The sequence below is a fragment of the Bidens hawaiensis genome, unplaced genomic scaffold (genome assembly GCF_021521415.1).
Source record: "Bidens hawaiensis isolate Kalapana, Puna unplaced genomic scaffold, B.hawaiensis_p1.1 tig00027812_1, whole genome shotgun sequence".
Lineage (NCBI taxonomy): Eukaryota > Viridiplantae > Streptophyta > Magnoliopsida > Asterales > Asteraceae > Bidens > Bidens hawaiensis.
The window spans coordinates 105,182-127,923 of NW_027505108.1; positions in this window are offsets into that span (position 1 = coordinate 105,182).

The following is a 22,742-nucleotide window of genomic DNA, read 5'->3' on the forward strand; positions in this document are numbered from 1 at the left end:
TCTTTAAAAGTTTTATCTTTAAAGATCATAGTTTAAGAGCAAATAGTGCATTTAGAGATCAAATTTCAGTTATGTTTCATTTCAAAACAATTTCCTTTTGTAAACTGAAAAGATCTCAGGAATGGGATCATATTGACTAAGTAGCTTTCTCAATACTTCATTCTCAGCATTATTATAACTACAAAGACAGGTCAACATCAGGTCTAGACTTAACATGATTTTCATTTCTTTGGTGATATGATTAATTTCAATTAATTTTGCAGAAAACTCAATGGATAACACGTATTGTTTTCTGATGCTCCTTATCTATCCTCAAGACTTATTTGGCTTTCTCTAGATCACCTCAATTTGACTTTGACCCCCTGGTTTTGGTTAAAAACTTTCAATGACAGAACATATTTTTGAAAATTTATAAGATATTTCTTTTCAAATCTACAAACATATGTGAGGTTGAACGTTGGACTTACATGCCACGCAAATCGGACTTACAGGCCTTTCATTCAGGATGTTTAAAGGACTTATATGATTGCCTCCACCCTTGTAGTTCTGTATTTAACCCTCATGTTTGTATTTTCAAAAAAAATTTGTGAACATGTTGAATAAACAATTGAAATTAAAATAGTTCACATCAGTTCTTTGTCATTCCTTTAAAAGATGATTCATTTTGGGTAACCAAAGACCAACAGGCTTGTGTATGAATGGATAATCACTTTTCTTCCTATCATTTGAAAAGATTTATCTAGGAACATGCATAGACAACAATGTAACTCCACATAAAGCTTAGCATTTTCTTTATGTTTATATCACCTCAGAATTTTACATATCATGAGAAAGCAACCATACATGTCAATGACTGTACTAAGAGTCCTTTTAGCCAAATAAATCCATATGATTGGCTAAGTAGTCAATGTACTATCATTTCCCATAAATATTCAGTTTAATATTCAATAACCCCAATGTCTCTTAATTGGCAGGTAAATGGTTATTCTGTTTGACCACAAGTAGTCAACAGGACCAAACATACATTGTGAGTATATGTCCTTTCAAAGTCAGAGCTATTGAGATAGTTTAAAGTGAAGGAATAGATAACAAGTTATAATTCCCCAAAATGCTTTCAGTTTTCTGGTTAATAGCTATCCTTTTAATCTTTTCAGATTTCAAGACCAAACATACATAGGTGTATGTCCTTCCAACTGAGCAAATGACATAAATTCAGCAAAGATAACTACCTGAGACTTTTCATTTAAAAATCCTTCTTTTAAGCTTCTTTAAAGCTTGAACTGAATAGTATTATCATGTCTCCACACCATTAACAACATGCTCATGTTTTGGTTCAAAATGTAGTATTTATGCAAAATTCATTAGAAGAATTCATTTTATCACTTAATTTTGACATAAAACACATCTTGACATAAACAGTTGTAGCACATAATCAAATCTTAATCAAACATAACATCATCAAGACAAGCAGACAGTACAAACATTCAAAGTCTATCCTATCTTAACAACATTAGAAGATCAGTTAAAACACATATTCAAGCAAATAAGCAGTGATGTCAGATAAACATGACTAATAAACAATTAACAGATAATTCATAACATGACTACTTATCTCAACATCACAAATACACATTAACTGATAAACATGCAAACATATTAATCAATTTAATAATTGTCAATCTTTGCACACATAATCAATCAAAGCACATATCAGTTAAGATATTCAATCACGTAAGCAAGCATATTCACTTAACATTCATAAGATGTAACCTCTATCAAAATAATCAGTTATCACAGAGAGATACATGACTAGGCACACATCATCAATCAAATTTCATCAGAATTGATCATTCCCATGGCTTTCAAAAGAAAGTTGAACCTGGTCCTGTCAAGTGGTTTGGTGAATAGGTCAGCTAAACTGTCACTTGTATCAACTATTTGCATTTCAATCAAAACTTTTTCACTACAATCTCTAATGAAGTGATGTCTGATTTCAATGTGCTTAGTCTTAGAATGTTGAACTGGATTCTTAACAGTAAAATATACAGCAGTATTATCAATAAGAATAGGGGTGTTCAGAAAATTCAAACCATAGTCCAGCATCTGGTTCTGAATCCATAGAACTTGTGCACAGCAGGCAAATGCAGCAACATATTTTGCTTCTGCAGTTGAGATTGAAACAGTTGTTTGCTTCTTGCATTGCCATGACACTAGCCTTTCTCCCAAGAATTGACATCCTCCTGATGTTGACTTTCTGCTCATGTTGCAGCCATCATAATCACTGTCTGTGTAGGCAATTAGATCAAATGATTGATTCTTTGGATACCAAATTCCCAAATCTGGTCTTCCCTTCAAATATCTGAATATTCTTTTAACATCATTCATGTGGGAGACTTTTGGACTTGACTGGAATCTTGCACACACACATATAGCAAACATGATATCTGGTCTTGTTGAAGTCGGATACATCAAAGATCCAATTTTTACTCTGTATTCATGTTCATCTACAGGCTCCCCCTTTTCATCTGCAATCATCTTTTCCTTGGTATCCATTGGAGTTGAGACAGTTTTGTACTCATGACAGTTGAACTTGTTCAAGATGTCCTGCACATACTTATTTTGATGAATGAAGATCCCTTCAGCCTTCTGTTGAACTTGTAATCCAAGAAAGAAGTTCATTTCTCCCATAGAACTCATGCTGTATTTGGAATTCATTACCCCTTCAAACTCCATACACATTTGTTCATTTGTGGAACCAAAGATGATATCATCACCATACACTTGCAACAGAAGTAAGTCTGATCCCTTTCTTTTGTAGAAGAGTGTCTTGTCAATGACTCCTCTTTTGAAACCATTTTCAAGAAGATGATTTGACAGCTCATCATACCAAGCTCTAGGAGCCTGATGCAATCCATAAAGAGCTTTGTTTAGCTTATACACCCTGTTTGGATACAAAGGATCCTCAAAACCTGGAGGTTGAGCTACATATACCTCTTCATCAATCTTTCCATTTAGGAACACCTTAATGTTCTTTGAGGCAGCATATGCAAGAAAGATTCAGATAGCTTCAAGTCTCGCTACAGGAGCAAAGAATTTCTCAAAGTCTATTCCTTCTTCTTGAAGACATCCCAGTGCCACAAGTCTAGCTTTATTCTTAATAACCAAACCCCTTTCAACCCTTTTGTTTCTAAAAACCCATTTGGTTCCTATTGCATATATGTCAAATGGCTTATCAAAAAGATCCCACACACGTAGATCTCTGAACTGAGCCAATTCTTCCTGCATGGCTTCAACCCAACTGTTGTTTTTCAGTGCTTGAGCAATATTCTTAGGCTCTATTTGGGATAGAAAACAAGAGTAAAGACAGTTGTTTGCAATTTCTGAGTGACTTCTTGTAATTCTTCATGCAAATCTCCAATGATGTTTTCAGAAGGATGATTCTTTTCTACATAAGGAGTTTGAACAATCATATCTGTAGACACGGTTGTGTCAAGATTTGACTCATTAAGTTCTGGTTCTTCAATGATCAAATTAGTCTCTGCATCATGAAATTCTGGTGCTTCTTCATTATGTTGTCCTGAATTAGATGCACCATTGTTTCCAATGTTCAAACTTTCAAATAAATGCTGAAATCTTGCAGTAGATGCAGCTTCTTCTTCACTTGCTTGGTTGCTTAAGTCTTCCTCGCTCTGAACTTGATCATTCTGAACATATTGATTATCTTCTTGAACTTGTTCAACAATATCATTTGAGAAATTCTTCACAAAGGTATATTCCTTTTCTTTTTTAGCAACCTTTTTCCATAAATCTTCTAAGTCCAGTGGTTTCTTCTTTTTCTCTTCAATTTCACTGGTCTTGTAGAATGAGTCATCAAAGTCTTCAGGATAAATCTTGAAAGACCTTATTAACTTTTCTTGATCAAACAGCCATGCTGCACCATCAACTGTATTGAATTGATTCTCATTAAAAATAGTGTCAGATGATTCTATAACACTCAAATGGTATTTCACATATACTTTGTAAGCTTTTGAGTGTGTAGAATATCCAACAATGAAACAATACAGAGATTTTGTTTGAAACTTGTTTAAATAATCTCTAGTGTTCAAAAGAAAACATTTGCATCCAAAGAGCTTGAAAAACTTGATATAAGGCTTTCTGTTGTGGAATATTTCATATGGAGTCTTGTTATGCCTTTTGTTTACAAGCACCATGTTCTGAACATAGCAAGCAGTGTTTATTGTTTCAACCCAAAAGGTAACAGGCAGGTTAACATCTGCAAGCATGGTTCTTGCAGCCTCAATCAAAGTTCTATTTCTTCTTTCTGCAACACCATTTTGTTCAGGAGTTCTAGGAGCTGAGAATTGTTGAAGTATTCCTTTTTCTGCACAAAATTCTTGCATAACTCCATTCTTGAACTCAGTACCATTGTCACTTGTCATCATTTTAACCCTCTTATTCAACTTGTTCTCAATCATTGTAACACAACCCTTAATCAACTCTGCAGTCTCATCTTTGGTACTTAGGAAATAAACCCAAGTGTATCTTGAATAGTCATCAATGATCACAAGATAGTATCTTTTCTTTCCTATACTTGGCACACTCATAGGACCAAAAAGATCCATGTGAAGTAATTCAAGTATTTGATCAATTGAATTGATGAGCTTTGTCTTATGAGTAGACTTGTGTTGTTTTCCCTTTTGACTTGAGTCACAATGATCATCTAACTTGAATTCTCTTGTAGGTAATCCAAACACATGCTCACCTTTGACCAGTCTATTCATGTTCTATAAGTTCACATGACACAGTTTCCTATGCCACAATTTGGATTCATTTTCAGTGGCTTTGGAACAAAACATGCACCCCCTCTTGAAACAGCTTCTTTCATATTCAGTTCATACAAGTTGCCATTTCTTGGTGCCATCATCATAATCATTTCAGGTGGAATGACAAACTCAGGTTTTAAGATGAAACAATGGGAATCATCAAAACTGACTTTGTATACCTTATCACACATTTGTGATATACTCAGTAGATTATACTGAAGACCTTCAACATGAAACACATTATCAAAAGAAACCTTTCCATTTGTTAAAATTCCTTTCCCCACAATCTTTCCACCATTTTCATCACTCCCAAATGCTACAGGTCCTTCATACTTTTCTTCTTAATTAACAAGTGATCTTTTGTCACAAGTCATGTGCCTAGAACAACCACTATCCATATACCAAATGTCATTCAAAGGAGTGGACTATTCCTGCACAAAAGAAAGGATTTGATTAGTTGAGTGACGAGGTGCATGCTTTCACAGCTTGCAACTCATCAATTTCAGTTTCTTTGATAGCTTGGGAAGTGAGTGTTGTTGGTTCTGGATCTTCATGAGTGACTTCTAAGTTGTCTGAATTATCGGTTTCATAACCACACTCTCTTGGGGTTTTAACAAGTGAAGTTGAGGTCTGTAATTCAGCTGAGTCAGTGGCATACTCTTTGATCACATAATCTTTCTTTTCAGAGTAGTCTCTCACATCAGCAACTATCTCAACTTTAGTTTCAGTCTTGGGTTTCCAAAAGAAACCTTGTGGTTCATATCCATGTTTTAGCAAAAACTTCTCATCACCAGTGAGTTATGTTGGTTTCTTTCTAGGATATGCACCTTTTCTTCTTGTCTTCTCACTGCTTGATGATTCTTGAGATTCGTCAGATTTTACTGATTGAGTATCTTGTTTTATTCTCAATGGCTGATGGTCAATTTCTCATTCTTCTTAGGAGATTTACTTCTCCTTTCTGATTCTGTCACTAGCTTCTTTGTTTTTGCTTCATCTTCCTTTTCTTCTTTGTTCATAGTTTCATTTCCACACACCTTTCCTTTTCCCAAGTATACATCATACTTCTGTTTGTAAAGGACAAAGTCTTGACCATATTTTGATCCATCTGGGACATGAAATGGTTGAAATTTCAATCTCTCATTGCATGAGTCTGTGTGATGACCATATTCATCAAACTTCTTGCACCATACCTTGCCTTTAAATTTTTCATGTTCTTTTGGTTTCTTGAACCTTTCACTTGGCTTAGGTGTCTTGACTCCTAGAGTCTTCTGATTCTTTAAACCATCAAAATCAATTGAAAAAGACACAAACTCCTTAATCTTGATATCCTGTCTGTCAAGTTTGCTTTTGACAAAGGTAATCTTTTTCCATAATCATAGGTTCTTCATCACTGCTTTCTCTAACCCTTGACTGTCTCTTTTCATATTCTTCCACAGTTTCTACTTCTCCAACATCCAGTACTTCATGACTAGAGAAAAATGGATAAACTGGAATAAAGTTTTCTGATTCAACTTCTTCAATTATTCTCTTCTTTTTTATTTTGCTTTATCCTTTCCAAAACAGCCTTGCTTGGTGGCCTGACTGCATTGTAGCTTATCTTCTTCTTTTCACAAATGTCAAAAGATACCTATTCTCTTTTCATCTTATCATTTTGTTTCTTCATTCTTGTGGGACATGTGGATACTTTGGAAGTTGATCAACAGATTCTTGTTTCTTGTATTTTCTTCCTCTTTCAGCAGCTTTGATTTCCTCTTCAGTAATTTGATCACTCAAATCACTCAAGACATCTTGATTCAAATCAATTGACTCAAGGTCATCTTCAGAGACTTGAACTCCAATTGACTTTTTTTCTTTCAATTATTTCTTCACAACAAAGTCTCCTTCTTCACTCACCTCAACATTTTTGTACAAATCTACAAGTTCTTCTTTGTCTTGAAAAACATCTTTGAATTGTTGTAGATATGCATATTTTTTCTCTTTATCAACTTTTGGCATAAAGTTGTTGTTCAATGGTGGTGGTACTGCTTTGTACTTGTCTTCTTCCTTAACTTGATTTAAAATTTCACAGATGTTTCCAGTGGAGATCAAGTTCTTTAAAAATTCATTATCAGCATGTAGCTTTGTGTTCAGTATTTTTTCTTCTATAACCATTTTCTCCAATCCATCTATTTCAGTTGTGAATCTTTTCTGAGCTCTGTAGCTGTTTACACAGTCCTCTTCCAAACTTTTCATTCTTTCCTCACTTATTAGTTCACTTGTCTCATATGTATTGATGATACTTTGTTTCCTAAAACACTCACTTTCCAGCTTGCCTATTTTTGTTTTCAATTCATTGATAAATTCATTTAAATCAACAGTAGGAGCAGATTGTACCTTAGATGAAGATGCAGTTTCTTTCTCAATTATGGCCATGAATGCCACATTTGCTCTCTTGATATCATCTGCAATGTCTTCTTCATGATTGCTCCAATCAAAGTTACCTTCGTGTTGTGTAGTCACTGCCATATTTCTTTGATTTCTTGGTTGATTTTGGTTGGCTGGAACAGTGTTGTTTGGAACATTTTGAACTGCTTGAAGATTCTGATTATTGTTCATTTGAAAATCTTGATTCTAAAACACCCCTTGATTAAGATTATTCATTTGAGGCTGAAAGTTGTTGAAGTTGGGATTGTAGTTGTTGTTGGGATTGAAGTTGTTGTTGAAGTTTTGGTTGTTGTTTCTTTGTTGATTCTGCTGGTATTGCTGTTGACCTCTTGGTTGTTGATTTTGGAATTGATTCATCTGATAATTCCTTGGCAAAGGCATTCTCTTGCAAAATGTCCTGGCTGTTGGCAATTGTAGCATATTGCCTTTGACTTGTCAAATCCAATCCTCTTATTAGGACCAGAAACCAGAGATCTACCAGTTCTGTTATACAACCTCTTACTTCTCAAAGCTAACATGGCAGCTTGCCACTTCAAGTCCATGTCTTCTAAATCATCTGCATCAATTTGCTCTAAATCATCTTGTACTACACTTGTATGAATTAGATTCTTTGCAACAAATGCATTATATTAATCAGTGAACATAGACAACAATGCCTGTGTTTCATTGCTTTGACCATTTCCACCACTAGAGTGAGGTACATTCCCACTTGCCATTGAGGTAGATCACTTTCATCAATCAGTTGCACATTGAATCTCTGCTGATTTCCTTGATTACTTGTGCTACCACCAATAAAAGACTTTGTAGTATCAACATTGTGCTCAACTGGTTCTTCAATAATGGGAATTTGTTGTTGATTCTTGGTAGCCAAATTTCCCATGGGTGCAATCAATGCATTTGAAACATTGAAGCAGGGTATTTCTTCTTTAATCACCTCATTTTCTATCATCTCCAGTTCTGCTGCCTGAAAGAAGCATACTACATCATCCAATTTCAAGTCATTGAAATTATGCTTTTGAAGGATGAACTTGCAAGCAGTATACCATTCCTTTGGCATTGAGTTGAGTAACTTTGTGTTTAAATCAAAGTCAGTCATGACATAATCAGTTTTCCTCAACTAATTCACAATACCTAGAAAGCATTCTAGTATTGATTTCAACCTTTCTCCTTCCTTATACTTGAACCTTTCCATCTGTTGCTTCAATCTTTGCTTCTTTATGTTCTTCAGCTCAGCATTCCCTTCATACATCTCAAGGATGGCATCATACATTTGCTTGGCAGTTGTGTGATGTGCCACCTTGGTTAAAATCTCCCAAGACAGTCCTAGCTTAATCATAGCTAAGGCCGTGTCATCCACCTTTCTCATTCTTTCTCTCATAGCAGCAGTTCCAGCTGTATTTGCACCATCTTCAGCAGCAGCTTGTGGACCATTTTTGACGGAGTTCCACATATCAACATCATTGTAGCACAATATTGTTATCTTGTTAGTAGACACCTCTTGTTCCTCATATCCAGACATTTTTCAAGGATTTAAAGTAAGTTTCTTAGTAAAAAGCAAAGTTTTAAAAAATAATCAGATCTGAAAAACAGGTTGTTCAGATCTGATGTGTCTGATATGATTAGAGCAAGATTTAGATATAAAGATTAAAGCTTTAATTTAGATAAGGAAGATAATACACCGGTATATTGTAGATCTAGAAGAAAAATGAAGAACATAGCTGCTGACGTCACAAATCAATGGAACAGTGGTCTGCTTATGTCATCTTTCTTCAAATCTTCAATTAGCAACACAAATCTTTCCAGAATAGCAGCAACAAGCTCTGATACCACTTGTCAGGCCCCCGATTTCAGATGGATCATACTTAAATCATGTCATAACTCACACATGTAAATGTGTTGACAAGAGAGTTAATGACGGGTTGCTATATTTAGAAATATTACCGTTTGTTAAAGGCGGAATCAATAACAAACATACGGTTGCAAAATAAGTATTCAAATGTAATCAACACAAAACAAGAATCTACTCAAAAGATTTCCATTTATATAATATCAATTATACAACGTGGATAATCGTTTTAGGGTTTCTTGATAAGGAAGGATTCAGCCGTCACACACAATATATTCTTTCTTAATAAATGTGACGGTCTGCCTTGTTGTTTGTGTCCTTATCTTGTGTCTCCAAGTGTGCCATAAATTATTCTATTTATAGGCCTGACACCTGTGGACAGCTGTCATTCCTTCTAGAAACCCTATTCGATAATACATATTCAAATTACATATTCAGAAATATTCTAAGTGTAAAACAAGTCTTCCGGGTAGGCTTTGCATTAATCCTGTCTTTCCGAGTATGCTCGGCCATCTTTCATAACTTGGTAACGTAAAGTGTACTCGGGATCAGTTTCCTGGAAGACTTTACTTGAGGAGTATTTTAGCAAGTAAAATACTCACCGGGTAGACTTCAATCTTCTTGACTTTGCCAGACTTTGCTCGACAACCCTTACGAGCAACCTTGTTCTTCAATGGTCCCTTCAACTCTTTGTTTAGAAAATAACTTATTAGCAAAGTGTGCTCGGTTGCACTGTTCCTTGCTTAAGTTGAACCTTGCTCGATGATACTTGAGATATATCATTATATCATCAAGCCTACCTGGACCATACTTATTAATGAATACCTTGCCCGGTCTTCCAATTACTTGGCTTCATGAGCTTGGTTAGCCTAAAGCTTACTCGGAAGTGAACTTTACTTGGCTATGAAGAACAATCCTGCTTGATAAAGTGATCCTTGCCCGGACTTGCGTATACTAGTGAACCATACTCGGTAGTGCACTAATTTGCAAACCTTGCTCGGATATTCACTAAAGAAGACTTAGAGAAGATAACCCTGCCCGATAGACAAAAATATTGTACCCGGCTAAGTAAAAGCATGCTCGGAAGTCTAAGGTGTGATCGGATCCATACTTAGCGAATTCTGAGGAGGTTGAGAAGATTCCAATCTTCCATCTGGTCAGTTTTGTGCCAAATCTTGACTCAACATCATGAAATGGTGGAGGAACTTCAACAAAACCTAGACCATTTTCAGAACCTTTTTGTTTACCGTATACTTCAGTTATTTCATTCAACAAAAGGATGAATTTCTAATTCTGTCTTGATTGCGGGGTCCATTGTATTCCTTCTTCGGCTTTTCACACTCTTTAGAAAAATGACCACACTCTTGGCAATGATAACATTTTACTTTAAGCTTATCAAAGCCAACTCGCTTGTTCAATGTCGGTAAATCTTTACCAGTTCTTTGCATGAACTTCTTCACATTCCGTACGTTCATAGCCATGCTCCACTTTAGGTTCATCTATTCTAAATCATCTGGATCAATCTGATAATAGTCTTCATCAATCAATTCACTTGTAGCACTTTTTCTACCCACCAGATTTTCATATGAACTCATGAAGGCACAAAGAAAAGCAAAATTTCGTTTAGCCTCTTTCTTGTTCACATTCGGTGGTTGAGTAAAGACATTTGTCACACCCACAAATTTTGAATAACGGAGTCTAACCACGAGGCGTGTGACATACCAGGATCTAGCTCATTTGTTATACCAAACATCCAATATTCAAAATATTATTTAGGTCTCATTCAAACATGAGAAAACAAAAACCAAACCATAAAATTTAAAGTTTTGCGGAAGCGTAAAGTAAACGGTTTAAAATAATAAACAACGTGCTCAAACATGCACAACCCATCAAATGTAAACAATGTGAAAATAAAGTCCATGCAACAAGTATGACTCCAAACATAAGCAATCAAACCCGCTCCTTAGCACATCTAGCAACCTGGGCAAGTATAAATACTCAAGGGTCAACACGAGGTTGATGAGTTCAAAAGTTGTAGTAAAAAGTAGTATAAATAGTATATGTAGTTTACGTAGCATAAGTAGTATATGTGTAAGTAGATTTAGCATCTTTCAAATATTCCAGGGTAGCTAACCCATTTACAAGCTACTAGACGTTTGAACCGAAGCTGACTGTATGTATGCCTTCTTACCAGGTCTATCACCAACACTGGCATATAAAAGTTAGGTAAATATAACACCCGTTTTACGACATCACAGCCGTGCTAGCGCGACTAGCCCGGGTGGGGTTTGACAAACTCAGTAGTACTACTCCATATAACCCCGCGATCCCATCCAATCGGTTCAAGGTAACGTAAGGACTTTAAGTGATATAAGGGCATCTAGTATAAGCCTGTGATATATAAGAAATTACATAAATCCAAAATAAGTTGTTGCGTTTTCCTCCAGAAAACCAGCATGTAAGTGGGACCATGTTTTCAATCCAGAAAACAAGTATACGAAAAAGTTTAGTGTTTTCAATCCAGAAAACATGTATACAAAACTAGTTTAGTGTTTTCAATCCAGAAAACATGTATACGAAAATAGTTTAGTGTTTTCAATCCAGAAAACAAATAAGGAAAATGCTTGGTGTTTTCTTTTTAGAAAACAAGTATACGAAAATAGTTTTGTGTTTTCTCTCCAGAAAACAAATAGGAAAAAGCATGAACTCACCTGGTGTCGCGTGTAATATACTTTTCTCAAAACCAAAAGTTTGCACTTGACTCGCTAACCGTTACCTAGTACAAGTGTTTAAGTTATGAGAACGTGTTCAACAACACATGACTCTTAAACCCAAGTATGGGCTCACACACAAACACAAACTTGACACGATGACTCTTTGGTGATAATAAGTAATGTCAACTGTACCAAAAAGTCTTAACATGTATGCACACATCATATCATGGCAAATAAGCCAAATATTCATCATACAACTCAACTTATGATCATTTAGTTCACGAGACAGATTATGGCATGTACAAACAGATTTTATTCAATATTTAAAACTTAAGGATAAATTGTACAAAATTTACCACAGTAGCATATAAGAAGTAGGTTTATCAAGCAATTTTTTTAGTATATTTTCTCATGCATAAAAAACTCACAATAATTCAATCATTGCAGATAGGTACAAACAGTTCAGCAGATTGCGCAACAAAAAGTTGTTTCATGGTTCTCTCAACTCATTTATCCAAATTGTGCAAGGCCAATTGGGTTGTCTTTTAATTCTAAGTTCCAGAAGTGGAACCAACTCATTTGGCTTTGTTAATATCAAGTAATGATGTCGGGAAAACAGACCAGAATTTGAATCCTCGCATCATCGTTGACACATGTTTTTCTAAAATCATAAAAACTATTCAAACCTTGTCCAAATATTACAAATTTTACCTTTCTGTAAACTAAACTCAGAATACTATATCCTAGAATCAAGAATCGATCAAGAATCATCGTTTAACATCAAGTTACAAACCAAACAATAAACAAGAACGAATTTGCCAGCTAACTGTTGTCATCAAAACTCAAACCCTAACATGTTTATGTCATCTCTAGGGTTCTAATTCATCAATTAACATCATAATCATTGATATTACAGAGATTTAACATCTATGGTTTCACAATAACTTATTAAAAACATAAAACTAAACGAAATTTAAAGATCAAACTTACTGTTATGCATGTAGAATAGATGGATGATCAAGAAACACCGTCAATTGCATTTAGTTGGCTTGATTAAAGATGATGAAGGTTGGGTTGGGGTTTCACGATCGTAATCAGCTGGTTAGGAGGAATTAGGGTTTAGGTTATTTTATTTAATATAAATATAATCTAAATTACAAGAATGGTCCTTGTTGAATCATTTTTTGACTTAAACGAACTTTTTAACAACGAACCGGGTTATAACGAAACATTATGACTAAAACGTTAGTCCAAGTTTATAAAAGTTAACTCTCGTTGTTATGTTGTAAATAATACTTCATAAAAACTTAAAACGTAGAAGTTACGCGCCATTGATCGAAATTTCACACAACAAGCTATGAACTAAGCACATAATCATTTAACGTGTAATTTCATATAGATAATTTTATAAACACATACTTGATATATTACTTTTACATGACACCTGAAAGCAGGTTAAGCGAGCATAATATACTAAATCATGTAACACAAAAACTCATCTTGCACATAATAATTATATAGCCGAGTTATTTAAACATATCTGATTCAACATTAATCACCAACGCATACCGACATACTCATGTGGATAACTCTGGTAAATGTTATGCATGACGTGTAAGATAACGAAGTTTGGGTTAACGGTGTTGACGTAAAAGTGCGGGGTGTCACATTATCCTCCTGTTGAAAGAATTTTCGTCCCGAAAATTTATATGTGCCGCTAAGAAAATAAGTAGACTTCCCGTCTTTATATATGTTCAAAATGAGTTAGTAGACTTTTCGTTTATATGTACGATCAAAATAAAGCAAGTAGACATCCCGTTTATTGATTAGTGTTGCTAGCGTTTGGGCGTAGTTTCCAATGGTTAAAAAAAATTCTCGGTTGTCACATCATCCCCTTGTTAAAAGAAATTTCGTACCAAAATATTAATGATTATTATAGTTTGAGACCGTAACAATAGTTTAACGATAATAAAAGTGTCAAAGCGCATAGTAGTATAAAAAGTTGAGAAATGTCTTGCATGAATGATTTTTGTGATGCTTTACGAAATTTGAGATTCATGGTCTTTGGTGCGTGTACCAGTTCTACAAAGTCAAAGCAGAAGTGAATATGATTAAGGGGCTATGATTGGGAGATGATCTGGCTCTAGTCCCCACCGTCAATCTACTGTTAGTGTTTATATATAGGGTGTACTGCAGCTAACCCACCACACTAATAGAACATTTCAAGTGACTCCTATCACCAATCATTACTTTGCGAATGCGAAGTATAACTGAAGGAGAAATAGAATAGTCTGAACTCGTTTCTTAACTTTAGTCCGAAGGATTAGGTGTCTTGTCTAGGGTCGTATCCATAAGAATAATCGCATTTTCGACCAGATGCTTCCACTTTGTGAATTACAGATTTAACGGTTTTGGTTGGTTTCCACATGAGGGTTTTGAAAATGGAGAGCCTTATGTCGGCTAATAGAGGTTGTTTTTTCCTGTTGGTTGCATGAAGGTTTTAGTCCTCATATGTGCGTATAAGATGCTTCAAGTGTAGAGAAATTTTCTCGTGTGAAGGAATTTTCATGTCAAAGTTCCATACCAAAGAAAGAATATGGGAAAACAAAATGAGAGAGCACTTATATGTTCCACAAGTAACGTTGTTGCAGGAGTTCGATCGATTACTCGGAGTTGTGTCCATACAGTGAAGGTCAGTCAGTACTGAGTTTAAGGAGTTGAGACAATAGCATTATCTTGTAGAAAATTTGAATTTAGAGTTTGTTTTGATAGAGCATATAACAGGTAAGGCCGAGGGTTGAACATAGGTCAGAGTAGTAAAGTCAAAAGGAAATTCATAGTCAGAGCATAAGGAATAAGGTGTCAGTTTACGAGGCGTTCATCAAAATTCGTGCACAAGACAAAGTTGAAGGTCCGACCATGAGATTCTGGAAATGTTTTCAATCAAGAAGGTTTTTTTAACAATGTTTTGATAAGGTTCACAAATTCATGGAAACACTTGTAATAATTAATCAAGGTATATAAAAAAATTCAGTAATGATAGTCTAGGGCTCGTAGTCATCAGTAACTTTAGATAATCAAGTTTAGAGTTTTAAAAGTTTGTTTTAGAAAAGTGTTTACACAACATAATTCCCATCTCACACCAACGTACATATAGATTCACGATTGCGTTCCGGACCGTACTCGTCAATTTATCTTAGATTGGGATGTTATGTGTATTCCATTATGTCGTTAACAAAAGAAGCAATTAGCGTTACTGAGGTAAGGACAAAATCAAAGGAAGGGGAAACTAGTTCTCGATGACTCCGGTGCCTAATTAAGTCCAGTAATTTGTAATTACTGCAAATCCTTGGTGTCACCTAGGGAATTGATGTGTGTTGACTCCTCCCGTGCCTTCTCACCTTTCACTGTTGCTAGATTGGGCCTCTTCTGAAAATGTGGTGGCGTCAAAGGACAAAACGGGACGCAAAGAAAGACACGGGATAGCATGTTAAAATATATCTTATCCGCTAGGGATGGTAACATGAGAAATATGGGCATACCAGTGACTTAGTGTACGTGAATGAAATGTACGTATGTAATGCAATGCATGAAAAAAAAAAGTACTGATGGGTTGACAAGTTTGAAAAACTGTTGTTGAGCTTTAAAAAGGTCATAGACCGGTTTTTCGAAAACAAACCAAGTTCACTATAACCAACGGATCTGATACCATTCTGTCACACCCTCAAATTTCGACTAACGGAGTCTAACCACGAGGCGTGTGACATACCAGGATCTAACTCATTTGTTATACCAAACATCCAATATTCAAAATATTATTTAGGTGTCATTCAAACATGAGAAAACAAAAACCAAACCATACAATTTAAAGTTTTGCGGAATTGTAAAGTAAACGATTTAAAATAATAAACCACGTGCTCAAACATGCAAAAACCATCAAATGTAAACAATGTGAAATAAAAGTCCATGCAACAAGTATGACTCAGAACATAAGCAATCAAACCCGCTCCTTAGCACATCTAGCAACCTGGGCAGTTATAAAATACTCAAGGGTCAACACGAGATTGGTGAGTTCAAAATTTGTAGTAAAAAGTAGTATAAATAGTATATGTAGTATACGTAGCATAAGTAGTATATGTGTAAATAGATCTAGCATCTTTCAAATATACCAGGGTAGCTAACCCATTTACAAGCTACTAGACGTTTGTACCGAAGCTGACTGTATGTATGCCTTCTTACCAGGTCTATCACCAACACTGGCATATAAAAGTTAGGTAAATATAACACCCGTTTTACGACATCACAGCCGTGCTAGCGCGACTAGCCCGGGTGGGGTTTGTCAAACTCAGTAGTACTACTCCATATAACCTCGCGATCCCATCCAATCGGTTCAAGGTAACGTGAGGACTTTAAGTGATATAAGGGCATCTAGTATAAGCTTGTGATATATAAGAAATTACATAAATCCAAAATAAGTTGTTGCGTTTTCCTCCAGAAAACCAGCATGTAAGTGTGTCCATGTTTTCAATCCAGAAAACAAGTATACGAAAAAGTTTAGTGTTTTCAATCCAGAAAACATGTATACAAAACTAGTTTAGTGTTTTCAATCCAGAAAACATGTATACGAAAATAGTTTAGTGTTTTCAATCCAGAAAACAAGTAAGGAAAATGCTTGGTGATTTCTTTTTAGAAAACAAGAATACGAAAACAAATAGGAAAAAGCATGAACTCACCTGGCGTCGTGTGTAATATACTTTTCTCAAAACCAAAAGGATGGACTTGACTCGTGTGACACTCGTCAAATTCAGGTTAACTCCGTTAATCCGAACTCTGTTAATTCAAACTTAAGATCACACGAACAGTAACGCATATCTCATTACATTTAAATTAGATTTTAAATGACGCATGGCAATCACTACACAAGTAGTCTTTCGGAATTTCACCGAAACACACAAGAGTCAACTCAAACCGTTGGTGAACAAACGATAAGTAACACTAACTTCAAGAAGCAAAAGCCTAGTTTATGCTAGAAATTGATTAACTAGAAGTTCAGGGGGCTAAGTGTAACATAATTAATAATATAAACATATTATTACACAAACCCTAACCCCCTAATCCCTGCATACGATCGTCCCCTTACCCCCCCCCCCCCTCTCCTCTTGGCAGCCGTGAACACACACACACATACAATCTCCTTGCAAGCTTGTTTGAAGAATTAAAGTGGTAGCTAGGTAAATTACATCCTCTCTAGTTTATTCCATTGAGTTAATTGCATGATTAAGCATAATAAACATAAACCCTAGATGTTAAAACTATTGATTGTTGATAGATTATGAGTCTAGAGGGTTGCTTGCATGGTTAATTGTTCATAGGTTAATTGTTTATTGAGTTTTGATGAAAACTGATGCTGGACAGATTATTTAATTCGTGTTTGGACGACTGTAACTCGATGTTAAGGTTATGTTTTGATGCGATTGTTGATTCTACAGTATACTAGGTCGTGTCTAGTTTCTGAAAAGTCCAGGTTTGTAATTTTTGGACGTATAAAAGTCTGTTTTTATTATTTTACAAAACTGTTGTGCAAGTCTGATTTGGGAGACCTGATGTTAGGCTGTTTTACGACTAAGATATCTCATAAAATACAAGACCAAATGGGTTGGTTCCAACTCTGGAAGAAAATACATTGAGTTAGGAACCTAACCCAATTGGTCTTGCATTAATTGGATTTTTAATTTAACGGAAATAACAAATAATATTCTGTTGTGCATGATAATGATTGCTGTGTGTTTGCTGTAATTTTTTAATCTTTTTGGTAAAACCATATATGATAAAAATATAATAAAAATAGGTTTAGAAACCTAACCCACGTTTGCTTCTGTGATGATTTTTGGTGTTTTATTTGACTTGTTAGAATTTATTAATAAGATTAATCTTGTCGAGTGAAAATCTGCATGGATAATTTGGCTGCTGTATTATTTAAATTGTCATGAAAAGTGCATAACCGATCGATGTTTTCTATATTTTGACCAAATTGCCCTTTTGGGGGATAATTGCTAGTAATGTACAATATTAATACTTGACACGTAAGTAGTTGTTCACACATGTAACGTATCACCAACGTGTTTGTCGAGTCGCACTTATTTCACAAACGAAACACGAAACGCATCTCATGCATAAGTTGTAGGTGTCGAGTCTAGGGACTCACTCGTAGTTTAAATAATTAGAAAATCTCATTTTTGTTTTTAGAACACTAGTGAGGATTTTCTGTGACGCACACCTTTTTTCGGATCTTTTTGGTTATCTTCGCAAATAGTGAGTTTCATGTCCCCTTTTTATTCTTTTTAAACGCTTTAATTTGGGGGAGATAACATACCCCAACGCTGTAGATTTTGTTTAGTTTTTATATATCACTTGTAAGGCTAAGTGGCAAGCAAACCAACCAAAGTCCTTCATAACATCGAACCGGTTAATATTTAGATAATAGCGAGTCACTGTTGAGTAGTACTACTGGGTTTGACAAACCCCACCCAACTCTAAACTCGACTGTAGGTCGAGTGGGTGTAATCTTGGCTAACACATTACCATGGTCATGGTTGACATGGTGGCAAGGAAATTGATAAACAGTCAGCTTCAGTGTCGAACACTTAGTAATACATGCTTGATAGGTTAGCTACCTATTGATATATAAAATGACTTAACACTATCTGGTAACGCAAACGTAAACGCAAACGCAAAACACTATATTTATATAAACATGTGAACTCACCAACCCTGTGTTGACACTTTTAGTATGTTATTCTCAGGTAGCCGAGGCGGGCGCGCGGTATAGGAACATGCATTCGAAAAACACCATCGCTTTGAAAACTTCTTTTAATTTTTATCTTAATAACTTGGGTTTTTAAGTCGTCCAGTGTGGCGCAAACTTTTTGGTTTACAATTTACGCTTCCGCATTTTATTTAAGACTTAATGTCTTGTTGGTTTGAAAACATTAAACATGGTGTTTGATTATAACTAATGATTCTGATCCTGTTAGTTCACACCCTCTGATGGTAAAACTCCGTTGGCAGATTTTGAGGGTGTGACAGATTGGTATCAGAGCCAGGTTATAGCGAACTAGAAATGCATTCATACTAGACTATAACCGCAACGACCCATTAGTTATAATTTTACGCACTGCATATATAAATGTGTATTATATATTTAGTTATTCGTTTTCTTTATCTCTTTACCTCATTCACTCATATGCGCGTAACCCATACACGACGTATCCTGTAAGGATGTCGACGCCATCATCATCATCATCCGACCCGGTGTCTCATGCCCCTGGAAATGAACTGCAGCTACCCGACTCATCACCACCTCGAGTAGTCCCGACACTAGCAGCCCCTGCACCGAAGAGACATCGCCTATCTGGAGACATGTACGAAGACAACGTTAGCTGGAGTTGGTACCCGAGTTTGATCCAGCGTATGGTTTACTTTGGGCAAGTTCCCCCATGACCTCACCCGGGCTGTCCTATGTCTTTCAACACGCTACCACCCATAACCGAACCAATGGAGCGTGCTTTCGCAGCTCTCGCCTCCTGTTTAGAGCGTGAAGTTGACATTATGTACTCGACGAGAGTAAATGTTACTAGATTGATATGGGATGGAGCAAAGGCTAGGAAGAGAATTTCCCACCTGACTGAAGCCATGAAGGAAGTTCAGGACACTCATGTTCAGCTAATGAAACTAGTGATCAAGATGCAATCAGAGATAATAGACTTGCAAGAAGAATTCAGTGACGCAAGAGGCCATGCAGCGGTAGCTCTAGCTCGTTGCGCAACACTAGAGGCACAGATTGCTCCGAACACAGCAGAACCGGAGGAAAAGCCAGTGTCTGTATCTTCAAGAATTACCTGGACTGTAACCCAATTCGTTTAAGGGCACTAAGGGAGCCTTAGGTTTCCTGCGTTGGGCCGAGAAGGCAGAGTCAGCCTTTGAGATGTGCCACTGTCCACCAGCCAGTAGGGTCAAGTTTGCTGCTGGAACATTGCAAGATTTTTCTCCCACCTAGTGGAACTCTAATGTGCAAATTCTTGTGTTGGAATTGGCAAATGCTCTAAACTGGGAGGAATTCAAGAACATGATGCGGGAAGAGTATTGTCCTAGAGAGGAAATCGCGAAGTTGGAGTCGGAATTTTGGGCGCTGAAAATGGTGGGTTCCGAGATTGAAGCCTACACCACCCGTTCCCATGAGCTAGCAGTGATGTGCCCGCGGATGGTTGACCCGCCGAGTAAGAGAATCGAGATATATATCGATGGTTTGGTACCCCAGGTTCAGGGTATGGTGATGTCTTCCAAACCGGCTACGATTCAGCAAGCGATCCGAATAGCCCACAAACTGACGGACCAAGCAGTGGCACAAGGTGCGTTACCACCTAGAGGTTCCACATCTAAAACCCGTGATAACTCAAGCACTGACAACAACATCAACAACTCTGGTAATGGAAAGAGAAAATTTGACAACACCAGGTCCTCATCATCGAACCCCCCACAGCAACAACACCACCGTAAACCCGAACTCGCTCGGAACTTCAATAATCAGGGTTCCAACAATAACAACAACGGTGGCGGACAGGGTTCGAGTGGCTATGCTGGAAAGTACCTGAAATGCAATAAGTGCAACTATCACCATGCTGGCCCATGCGACAATATCAAGTGTCTGCGATGCGGTAAAATGGGTCATCAGGCCAAGGACTGTAGGGGAGACCTAGCTGCTAAGGGTGCTCCTAAACAGCCTGCGGCGACTAAAGGGTGCTTTGAGTGTGGTCAAGAGGGTCACTTCAGGAAGGATAGTCCCAAACTGAAGCATAATGAGAACAATGGAGGCAACAACAGTGGCGGAAGCAGTGGTAAATGTAGAGCTTTCGTCATTGGGTCGGGCCAGGCCCGCAACGATCCGAATGTGGTTACCGGTAAGTTTCCTGTGAACAACTGTTTTGCTTCTATTTTGTTTGACACTGGAGCTGATAGGAGTTTTGTATCGAAAGCCTTTAGTAAACTATTAGACTTAACTCCAACCCCGTTAGATGCTAAGTTTCCTGTTGAATTAGCTGCCGGTAAGTCTATAGAAACAACTCATGTACTAGCGGGATGTAAGTTGAAACTGTCGGGTCATACCTTCGATATCGACCTCATACCCTTTACGATTGGTAGTTTCGATGTCATTGTCGGCATGGATTGGCTATCCTAGAATTGAGCTGAGATTATATGTCACAACAAGATACTCCACATCACTACCTCTTCTGGCGAAATCATCTCGATACAGGGCGAGAAGAGCGGCATGACTACAAGCGTCATCACCCTCATGAAGGCGCATAAATATTTACGAAAGGTTCATCCAGCAATTTTAGCTCATATTGTCGAGAAACCCGCGGAGGAGAAGCGAATCGAAGACATACCGATTGTGCGAGATTTTCCGGAAGTCTTCCCGGAGGATTTGCCGATTGTGCGAGATTTTCCGGAAGTCTTCCCGGAGGATTTGCCTGGACTCCCACTTATTCGACAAGTCGAGTTCCAAATCGAATTGGCCCCCGGTGCAGCATCCATAGCACGAGCCCCGTTTCGACTCGCACCGGCGGAGCTTCAGGAGTTGTCCACTCAATTGCAAGACTTTTTGGATAAAGGTTTTATCCGACCTAGCTCATCACTATAGGGAGCCCCTATCTTATTTGTCCGAAAGAAGGACAGAACTTTCCGCATGTGCATCGACTACCGAGAGCTGAACAAGGTGACAATCAAGAACCGTTACCCCTTACCCCGAATTGATAATCTGTTCGACCAGCTTCAAGGATCGAGTTACTACTTGAAGATCGATCTAAAATCTGGTTACCATCAACTGAGAGTGCGCGAAGAAGATATTTCAAAGACGGCATTCAGAACTCGGTACGGTCACTACGAGTTTTCGGTTATGCCTTTTGTCTTAACCAACGCACCAGCTGTATTTATGGATCTCATGAACAGAGTATGCAAGGCGTACCTCGACAAGTTTGTTATTGTTTTCATAGATGATATCCTCGTTTACTCCAAGAACAAGACCGACCATGAAAAACACCTGAGGTTAATCCGGGAATTGCTAAAGAAGGAACAACTGTACGCTAAACTCTCGAAATGCGAATTTTGGCTTCGCGAGGTTCACTTCTTAGGGCATGTGATCAATGAGAATGGTATCCATGTCTATCCAGGCAAGGTAGAGGCCATCAAAAACTGGGAAGCACCTAAGACTCCGATTGAGGTGCGACAATTCCTAGGACTGGCTGGCTACTACCGACGTTTCATCGAGGGATTTTCAAAGATTGCAAACCCCTCACCGCATTGACACACAAGGGTACTAAGTACAATTGGGGTGACGTGCAGGAGTCCTCTTTCCAACTTTTGAAAACAAAACTCTGTAGCGCACCTATCCTAGCCCTCCCCGAGGGAACGGAAAACTTTAAAGTGCACTGTGATGCATCGATACAGGGTCTCGGTTGCGTCTTAATGCAACTCGAATAAGTTATAGCCTATGCCTCTCGACAACTGCGAATACACGAGAAGAACTATACGACCCATGACTTGGAACTTGGAGCTGTGGTGTTTGCTCTTAAGATATGGAGACATTACTTGTACGGTACCAAGTTTACCATTTACACTGACCACAAGAGTCTCCAACATATCTACGATCAAAAGGAGTTGAACATGCGACAACGTCGTTGGGTCGAGCTACTTAAGGATTATGACTGTGCCATCAAGTACCACCTGGGCAAGGCCAATGTAGTGGCCGATGCTCTCAGCATAAAAATAAACCAATAAACCTAGACGGGTGCGAGCATTACAACTCACGATTCACGCCAACTTACCTGATCAAATTCGTGATGCTCAGCTCGAAGCGTTGAAAGACGATAACCGCCCATC